Source organism: Pinus tabuliformis, chromosome J (assembly GCF_031772625.1).
Source record: "Pinus tabuliformis cultivar Carrire ecotype Pingquan chromosome J, CPIR1, whole genome shotgun sequence".
Lineage (NCBI taxonomy): Eukaryota > Viridiplantae > Streptophyta > Pinopsida > Pinales > Pinaceae > Pinus > Pinus tabuliformis.
In genome coordinates, this window is record NC_142295.1 from 1075530021 (window position 1) to 1075554502 (window position 24482).

At 40.2% G+C, this 24482-nt stretch overlaps 1 pseudogene; it reads right to left on the reverse strand.

Annotated features, from left to right (window-relative positions):
• Window positions 1–1241: 1241 nt before the first annotated feature.
• LOC149230679 (uncharacterized) lies at window positions 1242–23776 on the reverse strand (annotated as a pseudogene).
• Between the last annotated feature and the right edge of the window lie 706 nt (window positions 23777–24482).

Genomic DNA, 24482 nt, shown 5'->3' on the forward strand with positions numbered 1-24482 from the left:
TTTCTACTTCTTAACATAAAATCAACAATAGAATATGCATACAAAATTCACATGTAACTATGCTTACTTTTCTCTGTGCTAGTTAATGTAAGGTCCTTGTGAGTGCCACTTACTTGATTTTCTTCACACGCTACTAATTGGCATGAATTTCAACATAGCCCAACTATTGCAACTCAATAAAAACCTTGATTGTGACATTAGACCTATAAAAAACAAAACATGCAACGAAAACCCAAAATGACAAAATTCACATTGTAATTCCCCCGAAATGATAGACGCCAAGCACTATAATATGGAATGAATCATTTTAAAGAACTGTATTGAACCTTAGTTGTGAAAACCTTTAACCTCAAACACGTATAAGACAAATTGTGTACAAATGTCAAATTTTCAGTTTCTTCTTCATATTATTCCTTTTCCTTGACCTTCGATCTTCTTCTTCTTGATTCTTGCTGCAAATCGAACTTGATGATGTGTGTATGCCAATGAGGTCAAAGTTACTTCTATAGTGATGATTTTCATGAGGTTGAATAGGCCTCTTTTAGGCCGACTTTCTCTAGTAAGGCGAACTTGGTCCTAGAGGTTACAAATGACTTTCTAGACATGAAAACATGTTACAACATGCCCAAATGGGTCTTATACAAATGATAATGACTCTATTGACTCGTGACAAATATTCTTTCAACTTGAAAAACCCTAGGAGAATAAAATGTATGCTTTACCTAATTGACCAATCAAATGGAACATAAAACCCATGCTTGAAAATGATACTTTTCTTTCTTCTTTTGTTTGTTACATAAGATATACATAATGACATGAGTACAATGACAATTTTGAAGACTGAAACTAGTTACATTTTCCAACAACTTGCATACAAAATTATAGAAGTAGATTTATGTCAAAAAGGGAGATATATGGATTGTAATTTGTCTTTAATGTTATTTTATCAAACCCTTGCTTTAAAAACTGCAAACGCATATTCAAAGAAAGGATAGAATATAAATGTTTGAAAGACTGCTATATGTAAGTTATAGATTCACTTTTTCACTCAATATAAGTCAGAATGTAACCAACATCATAAGAAATTCACCAACATTAGTGATACACATATAGAGATGATCATGTCTCCAAAATCCATCCAAAATGCTCAATTCTCTCATATACAACCAAAGTGCATCAAACAAAGGGAAATAATTCAAAAATTTAATAAAAACATGGTTACCCACATGAAAAACTCAATTTCAAAGTTTGACTTCTATGCACAAATACATGCCAATACCAAATCGATGGTAAGCAACAATGGCATTATAGTCAAGCTTTCTACATTCTTAAGTCTATTTGGTAGCCACCCCAAACCCTAAGGGAACATCGGACATTGAAAAATAATAGTGCCCTCATCCTTAGCAGTATTCTATTTATTTTTATATCAAGAAATCGTGTTTAGAGCAATTCTCAGACACACGTAGTCATGCCCAGAATTGAACCACTACACATGTGGAACCAAACGCCTACACCTAACCATTGGACCACATCCTCTGTAATGATATTCTCTGTTATCCTTCCTAGTATGCCCTTCATGACATGGTTTCAATAGAGAAAATACATCTTGATAGTGGGCTTCAACCAGATTTTATGCTTAGCATGTGCAACAAGCAAATTGAGGGATTTTATGGTTGGATGGAACTTACTGCTCTTGGCGAAATTTTTTATGCAGGTGAGAAGACTCACCAAGATCTCTTCACTAGGGCCTCACTCGCATAGTATACATTATTCTTTTGTAAGCGAAAGAAGTACAATCCTCCAAATTTATTGTTGATACCTTCACTTGAAGGGCACTCCACTATGTGCTTGAGGTTTGTGCCTGTAGAAATTCCCACTGTAGATCAACATATTATGCAATACACTAAAGAAAAATACAAGATCTACTTCTACAGTAAACTTGCGGAAGCTTAATCAAATTTGAGCAAGATCAAATAGAACAAATATAACTGAGAATGAGAAAGAAATCACACATGAACATAGAAGAATACTTTAGGGAAAGCCTCAGCTAAAAACACCAATCTCTGTATTATCATACAAGTGGAAATATCTTCAAATTACACAAAGCATCTGCTCACAAGCTATCCTGCTCTCAGTACAATCCAACAAATACATCTCACAGACTGAATAGACAGAAGATGTGCCTTCCCTCATCCCTCTAAGCCTCCTATTTCCTTGTGCATTTTTCCTTGGGGTCCAATGCTACCACCTGTGTGAATTGGCTTCATCACACACTTATCAAACCCAAAAGCAACTGCGCAATCTCTAAGGAATGAATTCCTTCTGCATGCAAGAGATATCCTCCATGGAATAATCCTACAACTGATAGTACACTGTCCCATCATCTGATCTCAACTGGGTCTCTGTCTGAACTAACATGCATGAGTTATTTATGAGAGAATATTTAGTTATCTGAAGTTCAGTAGTTACATGCATTCATGCATTAACTAACTGAACTCACAATTAGTTCAACAAACTATTTGAACTAATCTAACTAGACTTAACTCAGTTAACTGAGCTAACTAATTACAACTCATCCTGATCTCCTTTAATCAAGGGATAACTTCCTCAATCAATAGAGAAGTTGTTGCATGTTTACACATAGACTTCATGTTTGATTTTCCACAACTAATTAACTCAAGATGAATTAATTAATTATTTTACAAACAACTGCTAAGATCAAATTCGAATTTTAATTCTCAATTTTGGTTTAGGGACTAACTAAAACTGGAATGTATCCCAAAATTGTTGGGTGTGGAGCCTGATTATCTTTTGTATTCAAATTTATTGCCACATTGGACCCCAGTTCGAAATGGGGTGGCAACGCCGCCCGTAAAATATTCGCTATAAGAGGGGTCCAAGGGGGGCGGCTGCGACCTTTGGGGAGGGCCCCCTGGCAGGGGGTTTCGGGGGCAGCACCCCCAAGGCTAAGAATAGATGTAAAATTGCCTTCTAAAAGTATAGTAATTTCTAGTCAATCTAGGCCATTCATTAGGCGAACATCTGACGGTAGAAGTTATGTTTAATTTAGGGTTTTTTTCCCTAGAGGCAACCCCTCACTATATATGAGGGAATTGTATTGCATCTATGTAGATCTGTATTCTGAGTGAGAAAGAGAGAGGAGATTGAGAGCGAAGAGGGTGTTACAACAGATCTGCTATAGGTTGTATCTCTTCAGTTTGTTGGATAATATAAAAGGAAGGACTGGTTGTTTCTCTGTGGACGTAGCCCAAACTGGGTGAGCCACGTATATCTGTGTCTCTCTTGTTTTACGCATTTTCTGTGTTTATATTTCTGCAATATTTTATGTGTTCCATTTGCTTCGTAATATATAATTTTCTAACAACTGGTATCAGAGCCGAAGGTCTTTTTGGCTGAAAAACTCGCAGGAGAGAAGGATTCCTAGTTCGAGTGGGAGCAATGGCAGAAGATGGTAAGTTTAGGGTCGAGAAATTTAACAGCCAAAACTTCTCGCTGTGGAAAATGCAGATGGAAGATTATCTATATCAGAAAGATCTGTAACTACCATTGGGCGGAAAACAAAGATGCCAATGGGTATGACAGATGAAGAATGGAAGCTTCTCGATAGAAAGGCACTCGGAACAGTACGGTTGTGCCTTGCAGTATCGGTCGCCTTCAACATTTTGAAGGAAACAAAAATGGAGGGTTTGATTAAGGAATTGGTGAAACTCTATGAAAAACCCTCGACCTCAAATAAGGTATTTCTTATGAAGCGTTTATTTAATATGAAGATGTCGGAAGGTGGATCTGTTGCAGACCATTTAAATGATTTTAATACTGTTACAAGTCAGTTATGTTCTGTAGGGGTAAACTTTGATGATGAAATTAGAGCTCTGTTGTTCTTGTGATCATTGCCAGAAAGTTGGAATGGTTTAATAATGGCCATTAGTAACTCTGTTTCTGGATCTAGTACTTTAAAGTTTGATGATGTTTTCATTGCTATCCTTAATGAGGAAATGTGATGGAAAAGCTCCGGTGAGACATCGGGTAATGCTTTGAGTGCAGAGTCTAGGGGAAGAAAAATGGAAAGAGGAAAGAGCTTAGGATATCGCAGTAAATCAAGGAAAGGCAGATCCAAGTCTAGATCGGGGATAGTCTGCTAGAAATGCGGAAAGGAAGAACACCTAAATAAAGACTGTAGATCTCGGAAGGGAAAAGAAGGAGATGCACAGCAAGAAAACAATCATGAAACAAATGTGACAGGTGAGGTGTTACAAGATGCTTTGATTCTTTCTTTCGAAAATATTACTGATTCCTAGGTGGTAGATTCAGGGGCCTCATTCCATGCCACACCTAATAAGAAATACTTTCATGACTATGTTCAAGGATATTTTGGACAAGTCCGTTTGGGTGATGTTAAACCCTATAAAATTGTTGGAATGGGTAAGGTTCTTGTAAAATAGTAGAATGGAAACCAATGGCTACTAAAGGAGGTAAGGCATGTTCCAGATCTGAAGAAAAATCTGATTTCAACAGGGCAGTTAGGCAGTGAAGGTTGTGTGACAACTTTCACAAATAAAGCTTGGAAGGTCACCAAAGGAGCCCTGGTAATAGCGAAAGGCGAAAAGGTTGGTACATTGTATTTATGCAATGGTATTTCTAACTCTGTTAATGCTTTAACTTCCAAAGGAGCAGATGCAGCATTATGGCATCATAGGCTCGGACACATAAGTGAGAAGGGAATTGAGATCCTTCACTCAAGGAATTTGTTGCCGGTTTTGAAGAATGTTGATTTGGACTTCTGTGAGAATTGCATTTATGGAAATAGAAGAGAGTTAGATTTCTCAGAGTTGCGAAAGAAAAGAAGAGAGAAAAATTAGATCTTGTGCATACAGATGTATGGGGACCTGCTCAGGTATCATCTCTTGATGGCTCTCGTTATTATGTTACTTTTATTGATAATGCAACTAGAAAAACTTGGATTTATTGTATTAAGAATAAATCTGATGTATTTGATACTTTCAAGAAATGGAAAGCTTTGGTTGAGATTGAGACACGAAAGAAATTGAAGTGTCTTAGATTAGACAATGGAGGTGAATATTGTAGCAACGAGTTTGATAGGTACAGTTCAGAGCATGGAATTCGCAGAGAGAAGACAGTTCCAAGAACACCACAAGAAAATGGTGTGTCAGAAAGGATGAACAGAACAATCATGGAGCGTACAAGGTGCATGAGATTGCATGCAGAATTGCCTTTACAATTTTGGGAAAATGTTATAGATATTGTTGTTTATATAATAAACAAAGGGCCTTCAATTTCCTTGGATGGTGGTGTTACAGAGGAAGAATGGACAGGTAAAAATGTAAACTACTCCTTTTTAAAGCCTTTTGGTTATGAGACCTTTTTCCATATTAATAAAGAAAATAGAACAAAGCTTGAGGCAAAATCAAAGAAATGTACCTTTATTGGATATGGTGTTAATGATTTTGGTTATCGCTTATATGATTATGAAAATCACAAAATCATTAGGAGCAGAGATGTAATATTCAATGAAAAGGTCTTGTTTAAGAATCAGTTGCAGGAAAAGAAACAGGAAAAAGAAATCAAGGAATACACAGTTCTTGATGAGATCACTGAAAAAGTAAAGGTGCCTAAAAATGATAATAATCAACGACCACAACAACAACAACCACCACAATAGCAACATGCACCCCAAACACCTAAAAGTGGTGTTAGAATATCTACCAGGATAAGTAGACCCCCTGAATGATACTCTCCTTCATTATATTATTTATTATTGACTGATTCTAGTGAACCCGAATGTTATGAAGAAGCAATGCAGGTTGAAATCCGAAAGAAGTGGGAGCTAGCCATGGAAGAAGAGATGGAATCCTTAATGCATAACCAAACTTGGGACTTAGTCAGGTTGCCTGCAAGTAAAACTACATTGCAGAATAAATGGGTTTACAGGCTGAAGGAAGAAGATGGAGGAAAATAGAGGTACAAAGCTAGACTTGTGGTGAAGGAGTTTGCACAGAAGAAAGGTATTGATTTTGATGAAATATTTCCTCCTGTTGTTAAAATGAATTCAATTAGAAATATTCTAAGTCTAGTAGCAGCTGAAGATTTTCATCTTGAGCAGTTAGATGTAAAGACAACCTTTCTCCATGGGGACTTGGATTAATAGATATATATGCAGCAGCCACAAGGATATGAGGTAAAAGGGAAGGAGAAACTAGTGTGCAGGTTGAAGAGCTTGTATGGCTTAAAACAGGCTCCAAGGTAGTGGTATCTAAAATTTGACAAGTTTATGTCTGAACAAGGTTATACTAGATGTCACTCTGATCATTGTGTTTATCTGAAAAAGAAAAATGATGGCAGCTATATTATATTGTTATTGTATGTAGATGACATGCTTGTTGCGGGGTCTAACATGCAGGAAATAAACGTGCTCAAAAGAAAATTGGCAAATTCATTTGCAATGAAGGATTTGGGAGTTGCAAAACAAATCCTTGGTATGAGAATAACTAGAGACAGAAAAATCCGCAAACTAACATTGTCTCAGAATGAGTACATACAAAAGGTGTTGAAAATATTTAATATGCACAATGCAAAACCAGTTAGTACACCTTTTGCTAGCCATTTTAAACTTAGTAAGGAAATGTGCCCAAAGACCCAAGAAGACATGGATTATATGTCTAAAGTTCCATATGCATCAGCAGTTGGAAGCTTAATGTATGCAATGGTCTGCACAAGGCCTGATATTGCACATGTAGTGGGAGTTGTAAGTAGGCACATGAACAATCCAGGAAAGGAACGTTGGATGGCAGTGAAATGGATTCTCAGATATTTGAAAGGTACCACAAATCAAGCATTATGCTTTGGTGGTTCAAACATTTCTCTACAGGGATATGTTGATGTAGATATGGCAGGTGACAGAGATAACAGAAGGAGCACTACAGGATATGTATTTACTGTAGGTGGAACAACTGTTAGTTGGGTTTCAAAAATCCAAAGTGTTGTTTCACTTTCAACAACAGAAGCAAAGTATGTTGCTGCTACAGAGGCTAGTAAAGAAATGATTTGGTTACAAAGGTTTATGGGTGAATTGGGTAAGGAGCATGATATGGGCACGTTATACAGTGATAGCCAAAGTTCCATTCATCTTGCAAAGAACTCAGCATTTCATTCTAGGACTAAACACATACAGCTCAAGTACCATTTCATACGATCAGTGTTGGAAGATGGAGAGTTGAAGCTAGAAAAGATACAAACTAGCCAAAATCCTGCAAATATGCTAACAAAAGTTGTAAACAGGGAGAAACTGAGAATATGCTTAGTTTCAATTGGTCTTGAAGTATGATGAAGAAGATGAGAAATAGCCAGGTCCAAAGAGGAGTCATTGTCCAGCAAATGCAACAGCGGTGGAGATGCTATAATCAGTGTCCAAGTGGGAGATTGTTGGGTGTGAAGCCTGATTATCTTCTGTATTCAAAGGTATTGCCACATTGGACCCCAGTTCGAAATGGGGTAGCAATGCCACCTGTAAAATATTCGCTGTAATGGGGGTCCAAGGGGGGACGGCTGTGACCTTTGGGGAGCCCCCCTAGCGGGGGGTTTCGGGGGCAGCGCCCCCGAAGCTAAGAATAGATGTAAAATTTCCTTGTAAAAGTATAGTAATTTCTAGTCAATCTGGGCCATTCATTAGGAGAAGATCTAACGGTAGAAGTTATGTTTAATTTAGGGTTTTTTCCCCTAGAAGGCAACCCCTCACTATATATGAGGGAGTTGTATTGCGTTTATGTAGATCTATATTCTAAGTGAGAAAGAGAGAGGAGAATGAGAGCGAAGAGGGTGTTACAGCGGATCTGTTGTAGGTTGTATCTCTTCAGTTTGCTGGATAATATAAAAGGAAGGACTAGTTGTTTCTCCGTGGACGTAGCCCAAACTGGGTGAACCACGTATATCTGTGTCTCTCTTGTTTTATGAATTTTCTATGTTTATATTTTTGCAATATTTTATGTGTTCCATTTGCTCCGTAATATATAATTTTCTAACATAAATGCTATTTATAGAAATGCTAATTTTAGCACTTCTATTTTTAGCATTTCTTGTTGCTATTTTCAACACTCCCTCTCAACAAGAAAGGGATTATCAGTATCTCCAATCCTGTCTCTGTGGAACTCAAACTTGCATTTTGACAATGCCTTAGTCAAAATATCTGCATCCTGTTCCTCGATCAAAACATAAAACAACAACATGATCCTCTTGACCACACAGTCTCGAAGATGGTGATACCAGATATCAATGTGCTTGGACCTGTCATGAAAAACTGGATTCTCAAAGAGTTTGATACAACTATGATTATCGAAGTAGATCATAGTTAGATCTATCCTCTGACCAAACAATCCCGCTAGAATCTTTCACATCCAAATGGCCTCGCATGATGCCTGACTGGCAACCATGTATTCAACCTCTGTTAAGCTAAGTGCAACTGAACTTTGTTTCCTGTTGTACTAGGAAACTGTAGCTGAACCAAGGTTGAAGATTCTCCCAGAAGTGCTCTTCTGGTCTGATGGACTCCCTGCCCAATCTACATCTGTGAAGCCCTGAAGCTTCACTCCCTCTATCCGTCTATACCACAATCCATACTGAGATGTGCCTCTAAAGTATCTCAACACATGCTTCATTGCCTTCCAAAATAGCTTGGTAGGATTAACCGTAGCTTGACTCAGCTAGTTCACCACAAAGCATAAGTCTGGTTGTGTGTTCACTAGATACATTAGTAAACCCATAAGTTGCTGATAAACAATAGCAACTACTACCTCACCTGAAGTAGCATCCTCCTTCCTCCAATTCCCAGCTAGAGGAGTCTGCATGGGCTTGCACTTCTGCATGTGAAAGTGCCTGAGTATCTCATTGGCATACTTACCTTGAGACACAAATAATTCCCCATCATCCTACCACACTTCCATGCCTAGAAAGTAGTGCATAAGACCCATGTCTTTCATCTCGAACTCTCTTGTGAGGTCCTCCTTGCAAGACTTGATCAGCTGATCATCACCTGTCAAAATCAGATCATCCACATAAAGAACAATGATCAATGGCTTACCTTCTACCATGATCTGGTAAAGGTTCGCATCTACTTCACTCTTGGTGAAGCCCAACCCAATGAAATAGCTGTCGATACTGGTGTACCAAGCACGGGGCGCTTTCTTCAGCCCATACAAAGCCCTCTTGAGTCAGCACACATGCGACTCACAATCGAAGGTCTCAAAACCTTCTGGTTTCTCAATGTACACCTCTTCCTCAATCTTACCATTGAGGAATGTTGTCTTCACAGTCATCTGATGGATCTTCCAACCCATCTGAGCTGATAGTGCCAACATCGATCTAATAGATGAGTACCTTTCTACAGGAGTAAAGGTGTCATCGTAGGCGATTTCCTCGAACTATGAGAAACCATGGGCAACAAACCTTGCCTTATGTTTCTCAACACTGTCATTAGCTATCTGCTTTACCTTGTAAAGCCATATGGAACTCACCACTAACTTATCATGAGGTCTTGGGACAACATCCCACACACTGTTCCAAATGATAGACTCGTACTCCTCTACCATTGCATCAACCTAGACTAGTTGTTGCACTACCTCCTCGAATGAAGAAGGTTCAGACTCTACACACTCCCCAACCAGGGCCATGTAACCAGTGTACCGCTCGGGTGACCTCCTCTGTCTCCACTGAGAAGATGGTTGTCCCACATTCTCCCGCGCATCCAACATCAACTTTCCAGCTTCCCTTGAGCATTTCCGCCCATCTCTAGAAGACTCAACATGAGTGTATGTCTCCACTCCCAAATCCTCTACATGCAGCTGCTCCACATCAATCTGAGGCTCCTCCTCCTTAGGAATGGAAAGCTCCTCCTATGCATGCAACTTGAGCTCCCTCTCAAGTGATACTCGCATGGCTTTCCGCTCGTCGAACTTCAGATCTATGTGTACTACTGTCCTCTGACTATTAGGCAGGAACACTCGATAGTTGTGGGGTGTATCAGTGTACCCCACAAGTATCCCCAACTCAGTTGTTGGATCTATATTCATTCGGGCATCTTTGGTCACATGGCAATAAACTGATGATCCAAAGATCCTGAAATGACTCACATCTGGTCGCTTCTCGGAAAAGGCCTCCATAGGTGTCTTCATTCCTAGTATACGGTGCAGGCTTTTGTTCTGCAAGTATACTATTGTATTTCATGCCTCAGCCCACAAATGAAGTGGTGGGCTTTGGTCATGCAACATTGCTCGAGCTACTCCCACAATCGATCTGTTCTTCCTTTCGGCCACCCCATTCTGCTGTGGGTTATGGGGTGCTGTCAACTCCTGTTTAATTCCTTTTGTAGCACAAAATTCCTTAAACTGTTGGGATACATACTCTCCACCATTGTCGCTACGCAATGCTTTTTTTAATTTCCAGATTCTTTCTCTTCCAAGGCTTTAAACTCACAAAACTTCAAGGAGTTCTTATTCGTCTTTTGCATAAAGTAGATCCAACATCTATGAGAAAAATCATCAATAAAATAACATAGTACCTTTGTTTAGTGGTGGAGGCTGTAGAGAATGTTCCATAAACATCTGTGTGAACTCACTCCAGGATTGCTCCAGCTCTACTATCTTGATCCTGAAAGGAAGATTTCGCATACTTACCCAAGGTATAACCTTTGCATGTATCCATCTGCTCCAATTTTCCCTTGGGAAGTTCAAGGCCCCATGATGCAAGTGGCCCAATCTTCTATGCCATAGCTCGCCAACATCTTGGCTTTGCACCACCTTTTCTTTGGAACTCAATGCAGCACAATCGTCTACCTCCAGTTTGTAGAGATTCTTTACTTGAATCCCAATCCTCTTGGTCTGTCCAGTACTGATATGCCTCATAAATACCTTTCCTCCACTAAAGACTACATCATAACCTTTATCTTCTAGCATAGTGACAGACACAAGATTCTTCTTCAGACCTGGTACATACTTTACATCAGTCAGGGTGAGAGGAGCTCCATGCTCCATCTCAAACACAACTGTACCTTCACCTAAAACATGGTACTTTCCATCATTGCCCATCTCGATCCGCATATGGAGATCCTTCTCCTCCAGGGTACTGAAAAGATTCTTGTCGTCGGACATGTGGAAAGAGGCTCCACTGTCCAGGTACCAAACACATCCCACCATGGATGAAACCATGCATGTGATGAGAGAGAAATCCAACTCGAACTATGAGGCCAATGCCTCACCGCTTGATCCATTCGAGGATACCTTCTTGGGTTTATTCTGTGGACAATTCGTAGCATAATGGCCCACCTCATGACAGTGAAAGCATTGCACTTTCAATTTGTCAAACTTCTTCCCACCATGGGAAGAACTAGATTTGGAATGGGACGCCTTCCCTTTCCATTTCCTCACCTTACTCGCTAAGGCTAGATTTTCTTCGTCATCTTGTTTTGATGAAGATCCATCTCTGGTGCTTCTCCTTATCTCCTCTTGCATCAGTTCCGACCAAAGTCGATCCCAATTTGGCAGTTTCTCTCTTCCATTAACCGAGTCTTGGTAGCTCTGCCAGCTCTTAGGAAGATCGAGGAGAGCAAGACTCACCATGTCATCATCAGTTGTTGTGATCCCTACACTTTCAAGCTCATCCCTGCAGATGGTGAGCTTGTTCAGATACGTAGAGATCATGTCATCCTTTTCACACTTGATTTTCTGAAGCTTGTCTTTCAGCGCCAACTTCCTCTGATCGTTACTCTTCTGATATAGATATTTCAATGTTTTTCACATTGAAAACAGTGTCTCCTTCCCATGGAGGCTCGAGACAATGTGGTCTCGAACTCCCTCCAGGAGGATTCTCCTTGCTCTAGCCACACATTTCTTCCATTCCGCCAATTCTGTAGCATTAGGTGCTGCCAGCTTGGGGACTTCTTCATCAATGAAGTCCTTTAGACTGTTGTCCTCTAATACTACTTCCAAGCGATCCTTCCAGACTATATAATTCGAGCTATCATCAAGGGCATACTCGAGTCTTAAACTGCTGAATGCCATTGGTGAAATTGAGATGTGATAAGAACTTGATTTCTATAATCAGGAACTTCAAACTTCAAACTTATCCCTTCTTTGTATATTTTTCTTCTCTTTGACCACCTTTGCTCTGACACCATGTAGAAGTTCCCACTGTAGATCAACAGATTATGCAATATACTAAAGCAAAATACAAGATCTACTTCTACAACAAACTTGCGGAAGCTTAATCGAATTTGAACAAGATCAAATAGAACACATATAACTGAGAATGAGAAAGCAATCACACATGAACACAGAAGAATACTTTGGGGAAAGCCTCAGCTAAAAACCCTGATCTTTGTATTATCATATAAGTGGAAATATTTTCATATTACACAAAGCATCAGCTCACAAGCTATCCTACTCTCAGTACAATCCAACAAATACAACTCACAGATTGAATAGACACAAGATATGCCTTCCCTTAGCCCTCCAAGCCTCCTATTTCCTTGCGCAATTTTCCTTGGGGTCCAATGCTACCACTTGTGTGAATTGGCCTCATCAAACACTCATCAAACCCAAAAGTAACTGCGCAATCTCCAAGGAATGAATTCCTTCTTCATGCAAAAGATATCCTCCATGGAATATTCTTACAACTGATAGTACACTATCCCATCATCTGATCTCAACTAGGTCTTTGTCTGAATTGACATGCATGAATTATTTATGAGAGAATATTTAGTTATCTGAAGTGCAGTAGTTACATGCATGCATGCATTAACTAGCTGAACTCACAATTAGTTCAACAAACTATTTGAACTAATCTAACTGGACTTAACTCAGTTAACTAAGCTAACTAATTGCAACTCAAAGTACAACTCATCCTGATCTCCTTTAATCAAGGGATAACTTCCTCAATCAATGGAGAAACTATTGCATGTCTACACATAGACTTCATGTTTGATTTTTTACAACTAATTAACTCAAGATGAATTAATTAATTATTTTACAAACAGCTGCTAAGATCAAATTCGAATTTTAATTCTCAATTTTAGTTGAGGGACTAACTAAAATTGGAATGTATCCCAAAATGCTACTTATAGTAGTTCTAATTTTAGCACTTCTATTTTTAGAATTTCTTCTTGTTATTTTCAACAGTGCCCATGAATTTGTGGAGTTTCTCAAAGACTGCGGTCATTTTCTTCTCGTTTATAGGTCTCCTCTTGGAGATAAAACCCTAAAAAACCATGTAAAATGGTGTTGTTTCATGAGGTAGGTTCTCTCTAAAATGGATTGTGGAGAGTAGGAAAATCAATCCCACTATGGGGAGACAAGGATTTGTGAGGTCTATGGTTGGATTTGCGAGCCAAGATGTAGGGTTTAGATTGCAGTCTAGGGTTTTATGGGTAAAGTGTTTATATATAACACATCAATGAGTGTTGAATAGAATATACGAACACATAAGAGTGGATGTCAAGAATTGTTAACATATGAACGAATTAACATTGGAATGAAAATTGGAAGAAAAGTGTTTTATAATTTAAGAGAAAGAAAAACATTAAGATTGTAGTTTTAAGTTATTTGGAATGATTTTTGTACCCGCTGAAGGCAAAGTATATTGTAATTAGTTTGAGTCAAAATGGTTTGACTCTTAATTAGTTTGCAAATTTTTAGAAACTATTTCTAAAGTTTATTAAAGTTTTGGTAAAATTAAATATAAAACTTAAATTTTTTTTTTTTTAAATTCAAAATTATTTTTTGAATTTTTAAAAATTGAATTTCTAATTTTTGATTGGTGGATGACTAATTTTATGTGGTTTAAAATCAAATTTTCAGAATTAAAAATTATTTTAAAAAATTAAAAATAACAAACCTTTAATCGCCAAGTGTTCTCATAAATTGCTTACCGAAATTTTTGTTTACCGGATTTTTTTGTTTTGGGCTTTTACTAACCATGGAAACTAGTCGATTTAAAAACTAAAAGGAGCAACGCTACATATTACGACAATAAATAACTATTTTATTTCCTTTCTATTAACTTTTTTATTTTTTCTATTTTTTTTATTATTTCAATTTTCATGAATTCTAGTTTTTTCTCCATATTTTCAATTTAAGATGATAAATTTTAAAGAGGAAAAAACAAATAACTCAAAAACCTTTTCCAATAATTCTTTTTAGTTTTATTACTTTTTAATTTGATTTATATATATTTTTGTCTTTTTCTATGGTTTTTTTTAGGATGGCAATTTTAAAGAGGAAAAAATGATTAAAAAATATAAGTTTTATTACTTTTTAATTTGATTTTTTTTTCAATTATAATTAATAACTATAGTTTTTACAATTAATAACTATTATGATAATTAGTTATTAGTTTTTAGAATCTTGTGAGAATTTCTTTCCTAATTTTATTAAGAAAGATTTATTGATGTATAGTTACTAATTTTTAGGATCTAGTAACATTTTTTTCCTAACTTTGTTGAATTTGCATTTTTAAGCATAGTTTTTATAATTTCTTACTCCAAGTATATAAAAAATTCAAGAAATTGATCTTATAACAAGAAATTGAATTCAAGAATTTTATTTTTATTTTTTCCTTTAGTGTGTTTGTCAAGTCAAAGGATTTGAAACTCCAGTTGGAATATTATCAAGATCCCACTTTCCAAGATCCCACTTTGAAGCTTCATATTCTGTTTCAAGTAGTTCAAGATTGCTTGACATTTATTGGGAGGTTAGCCTTCAATTTCTCATATGTTTCAATTGGTTTGTTAAAGTTGTTTTATCTTCTTTCCTTGAACCAAACACAAAAGATTGGTCTCAGTTACCATGCAAAAAGTTAATGTGTGAATTTTGTTAAAGAGGTTTAATCTAATGCAACTTTATTCCTAGTTTTATTCAAAGTGATTGTGTCAAATTCAGCCAATTTAATATTAAATCACAAAGTGGTTGTGTCAAATTCAACCAATTTAATATTAAATCACAAATCATGCACAAACCTATAATATTTACATTTTTTTTTAAAAGGGCTAATGATATATTTTATTTTATTTTTTCCCTTTGGAAAAAACGTAATTTTCATTGAAGTATAAAAATTACATGTTGTATATGCATGAGCATATGCTATATGAGGCAGTGCCTATCAGTTTCAAAAAAGAAAATTTGTATGCCTTTCTTCCACGCAGGGAGGCATTCATTTCTGAAATGATCATCATATTGTTTTTATCAAAAAACAAAAAAAAATAGCCTAGAATGGCTGATAGTTATATAATCTGTCCAAAGTTCTTGGTGAATAAACTGAAATATAAATAAACCATATGAATATTTACATGTGGTAAACAACAAAAAGAAAAACCATGATCTAAGCTCCCTGAGAGCTTGCTGTATCATCTATGTCCATAAAGGGCCTGTGGTAGTATTGGTAGAAATTTCCTTCTCTGTGTTCTTGAATCATCCAAGTGTTGAATAGCCTGTGCACAACCTCTTTGGATAATCTGTCAGCATCTGCATTTCGCTCCCTAAAAATGTGTTGACATGTAAATGAGTCAAAAGCAGTAATAAGACGATGGGCCTCTTCCAGAATATGTAATAGAGAGTAAGCTGAGCATCTGGATTTTTTATTAATCCAATCACAAACTATTTTTGAGTCACCAAAGAGTTGAAGATCTCGGCAATGGATTTGTAAAGCAAGTTGGATGAGGAATTTTGCAAAGGACAGTTCTGCAAAATTATTGGTACCACCCCCTAAACCCATCTGTATGTGGAGGGAATAAGAGACAGAGATGTTTAGTATGGCTCCTCCCCCGCATCCTTCCTCTTGGGTAGACCCGTCGAAATAAGCCCATGGCTTTGAATGGTCTATGGATTCGGGAGTGATGGTTCTGGATCGGGCTATATCCTCGTCATGAGGGATGATGGAATAATCAGACATGATACAAGAAGTAATGGAGGTTCAGTGCGGTAGGGAGTTTTGGAAGATGAGGTTATTTTGGGTTATCCACAGTCCCCAACAAAATAGTAGAGGTAGATTTATGAGTTTTTTTGGGCTAGCACTTGTCCACCAATTCGACCAAGCTTCCTTTACAGAAGCACCTTTCCACCTTGTTGTGAAAGAGATCACTGATGAGATCGAAATCCAAAGTTCTCGGGCAGCCAAACATTCAATAAAGAGATGATTGGTAGATTCATTGTTGCATTTACATAGGTGGCACCAGAAGGGGCCATGATGAGCTCACTTAATCAAATTATCTCTAGTGGGGATTTTGTTCTTTAGGATGGTCCACATGAGAAGTTTTCTCTTGGGGTCATTTTAACTTCCAAAGATGCTTCCACCATGATTCTAAATCATGTGGGCAATTCTCCTCAACTAATACCAAGTATCCCTCCTTTGGTATGTATCTTCCTGCTTTTGAGAGTGCCTAGACAACTTCATCTTCCTCCTCCCTAATCATGATTTGTGCCTCAGTGAGGGCCCTGATGAAGGTATTCCATTGTTGAGTCCATTGATGGGGAATGTTTAATCTCTGGGCTGATTTCCAAGCTTGTTGAAAAGGGGTGGAGTGCTCCATGTCTACTGTATGACCAATATGGGTAATGTTGCTATCCCTAAGGAAAGATCGAAGGTACTCTGGAAGTTTGTGTAGGTTTCTGCTTCCAATCCAAGGATCCCAGCCAATCCTTACTCTCATTCCGGACTAAATTTTCCATGTAATGCCTTCCCTGATGATGTTAAGAGAATTAATTACTGCCTTCCAAATAATGGAGACCCCTGATTGTAATCTCAGTGGTTGATTAATCCAATCCATCAGATTTGAGAGGGCGATATATTTTGAGCAGGCCACCCTAGTCCATAAACTGTTTGATGTAAGTAATTTCCATCCTAGCTTTGCCGCCAAGGCTGAGGAGAAATCTTCTAGCTTCTTAATTCCCCATCTGCCCCATTTCTTGGGTAAATATATGGCCTCCCACTTTACCCATGCGAAGATTCTTCCTATTTGTTTCTATTTCCAGAGGAATCTGCAGCATAAATCCTGTATTCTGTATAGAATACCCCTAGGGATCCAGGCCAGTGACATCTAGTATACCGGGGTGGCTTCCAGGACAACTTTAATGAGCGTGAGTCTGCCTGCCCTGGAAAGGTATTTGTGGTACCAAATGTTAAGTCTTTTCTCCATTTTGGAGATTAGCCAGGTCCAATCTGTAATCTTGTACCCTAGAGGTTTCAGCTTGTAGCCCAAATACCTAAGTCCCTCTTCTAGCCTCAGAAGAGTGTATTGGAATCTTTGCAGCACATAGTGGATTTCATGGGGGGAACATCCATTCTCTGTGAGGGTCGACTTATTGCAATTGACAATCATACCCGTGGCTTTTTGGAATAAAGAAAAATTGTTCTTCATGTTAGTTAAGTCTCCAATGCTTCCATTGAGGAAGAGAAGAACGTCGTCCACAAATAATAGATGTGTCAAGACGCAATCAGCTATGATTTTTATTCCCTTTAGCCTTCCTCTTTTGTATTCTTTTTTAATCTGCCTATTGAGACCTTCGATTATCAGTAGGAACAACAAAGGGGATAAGGGGCACCCTCCAATGAAATATACTTGGATAAGATGGGCCGAATTCTATTTGCAATAACCTTTGCTACGATCTTATAGATGCATTTACATAATGATATAGGCCTGTAGTCATGAAAGGTGGAAGGGTTGTCAGATTTTTGTATGAGGGCTATGAAGGTGGAGGTGAAGGAATCAGGAACCTTTCCACTAGTTCTGGAGTGTTCAATGACATTTAGAAGGTCCTCTCCCAGAGTATCAAAGAAAGCTAAGTAAAACTTGATCGCCCAACCATCTGGTCCTGGGCTCTTATCCTTCTTAAACCCTTTGATCGTAGTGTCTAATTCCCCAATGGTAATCTCCTTTGTCAGTTCCATGCCTACCTCCTTATCCACATATCGAGGGAATAGGTGGGCTACTTGTATAATTTCGACTAGATTAGTATCAAGGGGGGCCCTGTATGTCTGCTTAAAATGTGAGTTTTCTAGGGTAGCCAGCTGGGGGAAAGTATTGACAGAGTGGCCTTGCTCATTCAAGAGTTGCCAGATGGTGTTGATGTTTTTTCTGCCATTTGCAAACTTGTGATAAAATTTTGTGTTGTCATCTCCCTCTAGCAGCCGGGTCGCCCTGCTCCTCAGTCGCCATACTTCCTCATAATCCTTTAGAATTTTGCTTCTGGTGGTATAAAACTCTGAGAGTCTAATTCTCCATTTGTTCACTTTGTAAGCCCCAACCAAGTCATTTTCAATCTCAGCGATTTCCTTCTCGGCATTCAGGAGGGATTGATCATCTTTTATTCGCTTGTTATAAGCCCAAGCTTTTGATAGTTTCTTCAGCTCCATGTGGTTGGTGAAACCCTCTGCTATGTTCCCACTTGCATTTGGGGGATGAGCCTTCCAAAATTCCTTGATCATTTGATTATAAGTGGGGTCTTTGAGCCAAGATGAGCTGAACTTGTATGGTCCCTTAGGATTTCAAGGACCCCCACTGATTTCCATGAAGATAAGTAGGTGATCAGAGACCCCTCCCGATCCCACCCATTGTCTGTGGAGAAAGCCCAAGGTCAAAAGTCCTTCCTTAATAAGAAAACGATCAAGTCTTCGAGCAAGACAGTCCTCTTCGGCTCTGTTGTTCCTCTAGGTAGGCATGAGCTTGGTAGAGGGAATGTCCAGTAGATTGTGGGAGTCCATCAGATTCTCAAAATAGGCAGATAAGGGGTCCTGTTGTGCATGATGCCCCCATGATTCAGAGTGTCCTATAGAGAAAGTTAAGTCCCCTCCCATAATTAAATAATCTTTCTGAAAAAATCTGAGCCAAGGAGATGGTCCCAGAAAGTAGGCCTTTGTTGGCAAGGCCCATAGACATTAAAGACTCGAAACTCCAAGCCCAAATCCAATGAGAAGATGTCTGCCCCTATGTGCCTGTGACCTCCCCAACAGTTACAGAGATTTAAAGTGTGGGAGTTGTATCCCAGCGCAAGGCCTCTTGATCTTCCATTAACATCTATTCCAATAAACTTCCAGCTAGGGAACATGGCCTCAAGGAGATGAGTAATGGTGTCAACAGGTCCTAGAGTTTCTTGGAGAAAGATGATATCAACGGGAGAGTATGAAATAGTCTGCGGAGGGCTAGTTTTTTTTTTCGATTCTAACCAACCCTCTACAATTGAAGGAGGAATTTTTCATGAGGGGGGTTAGATGAGGGGTTCAAAGCTCTAAGTGCCCCATGAATGGTAGATTGCTTTCTCAAGGAAATTTCACCTCCGGCTCAGAATTGAGCCTTTGAGAGGGATGAGGGTCGACCCCGCGGAAGCTTGGGAGAAAAGGGGGTCAAAGAAGGATCAAAACCGATGTGATCTTGAGAGATTATTTTTTGCTTAGGCTTGGATCGGGTCCGGTACTGAGGGGAGGGGGGACCATCTATAGGATTAGGAGTGATTTCAAGGGGGGAGGAAGGGGGGGAAGGGGAGGCCTCAGAGGAGGTGAAAAGTGAAGAGGGAGAGGGGTCATCCAGAGGGGGATGAAAGGGAGGGTTTACAATTTATTTCAAATAAACATCTATTGGAAATTTATTAATTCATCAATATCACGAATGCAAGAGGGAGTAGGAGAGATTATTTGCTTACCTGAAGAAACCACTGACCCAGCAGCTGCTCTTGCCCTAGTGAGAGGAGGGGAGGGAGGCTGAAGCAGAGGCCTACCGCATTTCTTCGGGGTCCCCTACGAGAGAGACATGTCTGATTGAGGTGGTCCACTTTGAATCCCTTCATCTTTGTTATGGAGCTACTCCCCCTGATTCAGGTCTGTCTTTGGGGGAATTGTACTCTCAGCTTCTCCTCTATCATTGTTTTTGTTGAGGGGGCAGTCCTTGAAAAGATGCCCAACCTTATGGCATCTCCTGCATCTGAATGAAACCCCTTCGTAGTCCAGGTTCTGCCTGCGGGAGAAGTTCCTCCATTGGATTGTGATATATTCTTGAAGCCCATCACTGGTGTCAATGTGGACCAGAATTCGTGCATACGTCATTCTTCCTGTCGAGAGTTAGGACTTGTCATATTCTAGAGAGGTGCCCAGAAAGTTCCTGATATGCCTAAAGATGTCTTCAGACCAGAACTGAAGGGGCAGGCTAGGTACTCTAACCCAGAGAGGGCTAGAGCCCAGCTGTTCTCTTTCTAGGTCGAAAAGTGGTGTCCATCGCTAAAGGAGGGCCAGGGTTTGTTTAATGTTCCAAACCGCTGAAAGAACCCAGTTGGTATGCTCTACCTTGGCAAAGAAAAGTGAAAACCATCCTTTGAAAAAATTCTGAACCATCGGTGGTTCGGCTAGATGGTGCCCCAAAACCTCTAAGGCCCACTGCTTCAATCTAATGGTGCTGTAAAAACGACCCCTGACTCTTCCAACTATCACATGCTCGGCTGTGTCCATCGCCTCACTCCATTGGAAATCCTTGCCCAAGCTTAGGAAAACCTCCAAATAGTTTGGTCTAAGGACCCTCTGCTTCTTTGCTTTTCGGGTTCCTTCATTTGGAGAGGGGTCATGATAGGTTTCTCGGGAGGGGTTAGTCTCAGGCGCAGGGTTTCCCTGGGGAGGATTTGAGGGAAAAACCCCAGAGATGGGTGGGACTTCAGTGAAATTACCAGAAATATGGGTCGATGAGGCCGACACTGGCAACCCTAAAACAAAGGCGGCAGGATTGCTTTTGGTCGATGCAGAAAGGATGCAGGAGCCGACAAAGGAAGGGAGAGATGAAAAGCTCTCTGAGGAGATTCCCAGACTGGGGTCGAGGGTTTGATCCACAAATTTTAGGGTAGAAAGGGACAAGGGCTGGGCTTGGGATGGAAGGGGAGGCCCCTGAGAAAGTAGCTACTAAGCACGAGGGCCCTGAGATCGAGGGAAGCAAGGCAATAGTGTCAGTGAATTCACACCCATAATGAAAACTGCTTGCTGGGTTAACCTGAGGAGTAGTCTAGATGGAGGTACTTACTAGAGGGTCTTCTGAGTAGTTGACTAGGTCCTCCATAATCGTCAATATATTCCCACGCCAGCTGCCTTCAAAACCCTAGGTGTCACGCCACCAGGCATGTGGTAGTCTTTCAACCGTGCTAGGTGAGGTGCAGCATCACTGAACACTTTCTTTTCACCAATACTTATGTTCGTGGACTACACCTAACCACTTACCCTACTTAGTTTGTGTTTTTCAACCAAGTATTATTATGTTTTCCTTTATACCAATGAATACCCATACACATTCATTAACATCAGCAATTATACATGAAGAACACAATTGCACAGTATAAAGGGAGGGGTAACTCCCTGAACAATGAATTTGCTCGATAATATATTATACAGTCTTTTACAAAGTTACAAAGCTTTAAAAGTATACTTGGGAAACACCAAGTTTCGTACTTAGCCAAATTTACAACCCCGTCACACCTTCGTGCGACAACCAAGATTTCCTTGCCCAAGGCGGGTGGGCACGCCCTCACACGAGTTTCCTTTCGCACTTCACAACCAAACCTTGTCTTCGTGCATGACGGGCGGGTGACTCCACCAAGTCACCAAGACACCCCCTTCGCATAACCAGCTTCACTAAATGTCTCACCGTGCACACTTACACGATGGGCGGGTGCTCACCCGAGTCACCCAAGAACCCGTGCCAAGTCATCGCACAAACCAGGTGCCCACGCCTTCGTTCAACCGTCGAGCACTCCTTCGCACAACCCGGGCGCCACACCCGTGCACGCCCTTCCCCAACTGGTGGGCGACCTCTACCTGCACCCTCACCCAACACTAAGATACGCTACCTCAGTGCGGCCTTGCCCAAGAGCGGGCGCATCACCCAAGTTTTGCACCTTCTTCATGAGTGAGTTTTATGCTTGAGAGATTGTGCCAAATGAGTCCATCACATGACTTGTTTATACGGGTGGCAGGGCAAGTTGGTCTATCTGGCCAACTCATCCCCCACGCCTTAACACACCCACACTCCATTGTAATACCTCGTCGGCTTTGTCTCTAAGTATGGGTCGGCCCATGGGTGTTCCATCACGCTCCCATGCATATAAAACAGCTCGCCCTCCTCCATTATATGCATGACTCATCGCATATGTAAGTCTGAGCTTCGCACTTCGTTCAAACCTCGTGCCCAAGGGATGAACCAGCTCGTCGCACGAACAGAAGGACTGCAGGTCCTTACATCCTCCTCCACCTGAAGTCGTTGTCGTCCTCGACAACATACCATCCTGGTAGTTATCCACCAAGATCAAAATTTCCATATCTGAACAGTCTTATCCATGATATCAACTCCTCCACATACTGCATCCCTGCAACATATGTAGAACCACTGTCTCCATCATGTCTCGTCCTCATCCTATAGTCTTTCATCAGATGCCAACACACTTTCATCATGTGCCAACATGTTGACCTAACAACAACATCATTCTGTACATTGGTACCCCTCATGACTCGAACTAGTCGGGTGATCAACCCAACTGTCACGCTCAAATCATAAGAATGCACATCCTTATGCCACCATAAGTCTTTCCCTGACTTCTGCTACATCTCAGACTCATCAAGAATCTATCCAATTCCCATGCTCAGGTCCATGGAAACTCCATCCCATCTACAACATGTTCAGCCCATGGCCTTGTTGCACAAGAGTGTACAACCTCTCCACTGGCTCATACATCTCCATGTCATAACAACATCTGCACAACATCTTTTTCTTCGACATTCCCCATAGAATTTCCATGAATGACACCTCTACACATGCTCCTGCATAATGTCCCTGCATAACTGTAACACTTCATATCTCCAACCTGATGTCCATGACTCTAGTTGTCCATGATGTCCAGCCCATGTAGACTCCATCCCAACATCTGTTCATCTGCATCCAAGTCTGAAATCTGTCATAAAGAAGCCTCCTCTCAAGGACCCTTGCTAATTTGGTGTAGCCCCTTCCAAACAAGGTCCCTACACCAACCCATCTCCAAGGTTATCTATAGAGAAAGGAGGGCCAGGAAGTTTCCTCCCTGACTCTCATCCACCCATGTATCAGATTGATGTTGTGTCCTCAAGTATCTGTGCACAGCCTCAATCTCCTCACATGTACATCCAAGCTCCCCAAGCTTGGCTTTCGTCAACTGAAAGTCATATATGCCCATAGCATACCTGCAAAAATCCACTATACCGGTCGGATCTCTACATTCATAATCCTCATCAACCACTGCCTCTGAAGTAGTACTCGGACTCCCTTCTTTCACAACTCCATTGCGAAGATCATCAGTAGAAGATGTCTCTGTCAAGTGCTTCAAGGTTCGTGAGATTTCCCTCTCACTTACTTCATTCTTCCTTGCTCTTGCAACGAATTCAATCAGCTTCCCTTCCTTCGTTGTTTGAGTCACACTACCAATTCCTCTTTGCTCCACATCCTCATGCTTCACATTTGGATCTTTGGGATACAAATCATAGAATTCATCCTCGGTCTATACACCAAGCAACTCCTTCTATTCATTGGAACCATCATGGTTCTTCCTTCAGCTGTGATGAAGAGAATGTCCTGGTCCACCATAGGTATGGCTTGTGCAAGTCTCATGAAATCTTGCCCCAATACCATAGAATGATCATCCATGTCCACAATCCTCAAGTCCAACTTTCCAAACCATGATCCCACTCTTACCTGAGTGTTCTCCATCACACCAATAACAACTTTCATGGTAGAGTTGACTGCTTTGAAAGAACTCCATTCCCTCTACATCTTTGCTTTCTTCCCAAAAGACTTTGCTGCTTTCCTGCTTAAGAAGCTATGAGTAGCTCCTGTATCCACCAAAGCTGCAAATCTCTTGCCCTTCACGGTCACCTGCACAAAACTCAGCTTCAAGGAATCACCTCCTTCTGTCGGCTTTATCTTGTGTCTCACATCAGCAACCTTCTTCAAGAATTCGACCTCAGAAGTGTCCATTGGCTTGTGCTCCAATTTGACATTCCTCCTAAGGTACTTCACTTCCTTGCGTGGCTCTTCTAAGCAACTCGATCCTGGCCTAACTTGGCTTCCATCAAGCTTGTCCTCCATCGCACTTTGCTCAAGTGCACCAACCAAGTGTCCATCGACTACTTCCATATAACTAAGCTTCCGAACATCCTCTGGATTGTCTCGGTAGTGAGTTCCGAGCCTGTCAATGTAGTCGAGCTCTTCTTGCTCAATTACAACAACCTTCTTTCCAAGAAGCTTCTTCTTTATCTCCTCCTCAACTTGCTTGATTTGGGCTTCCACCATGGCACTTTTATTCCTTAACCGGGCTCTTTCATCCAAGAGCTCTTGAAGACCAAGACCAATTTGTCGGATCTCCTCATCAAGTTCCTTGAGTTCAACATCTGTCGTACTTCCGCATTGCCTTTTG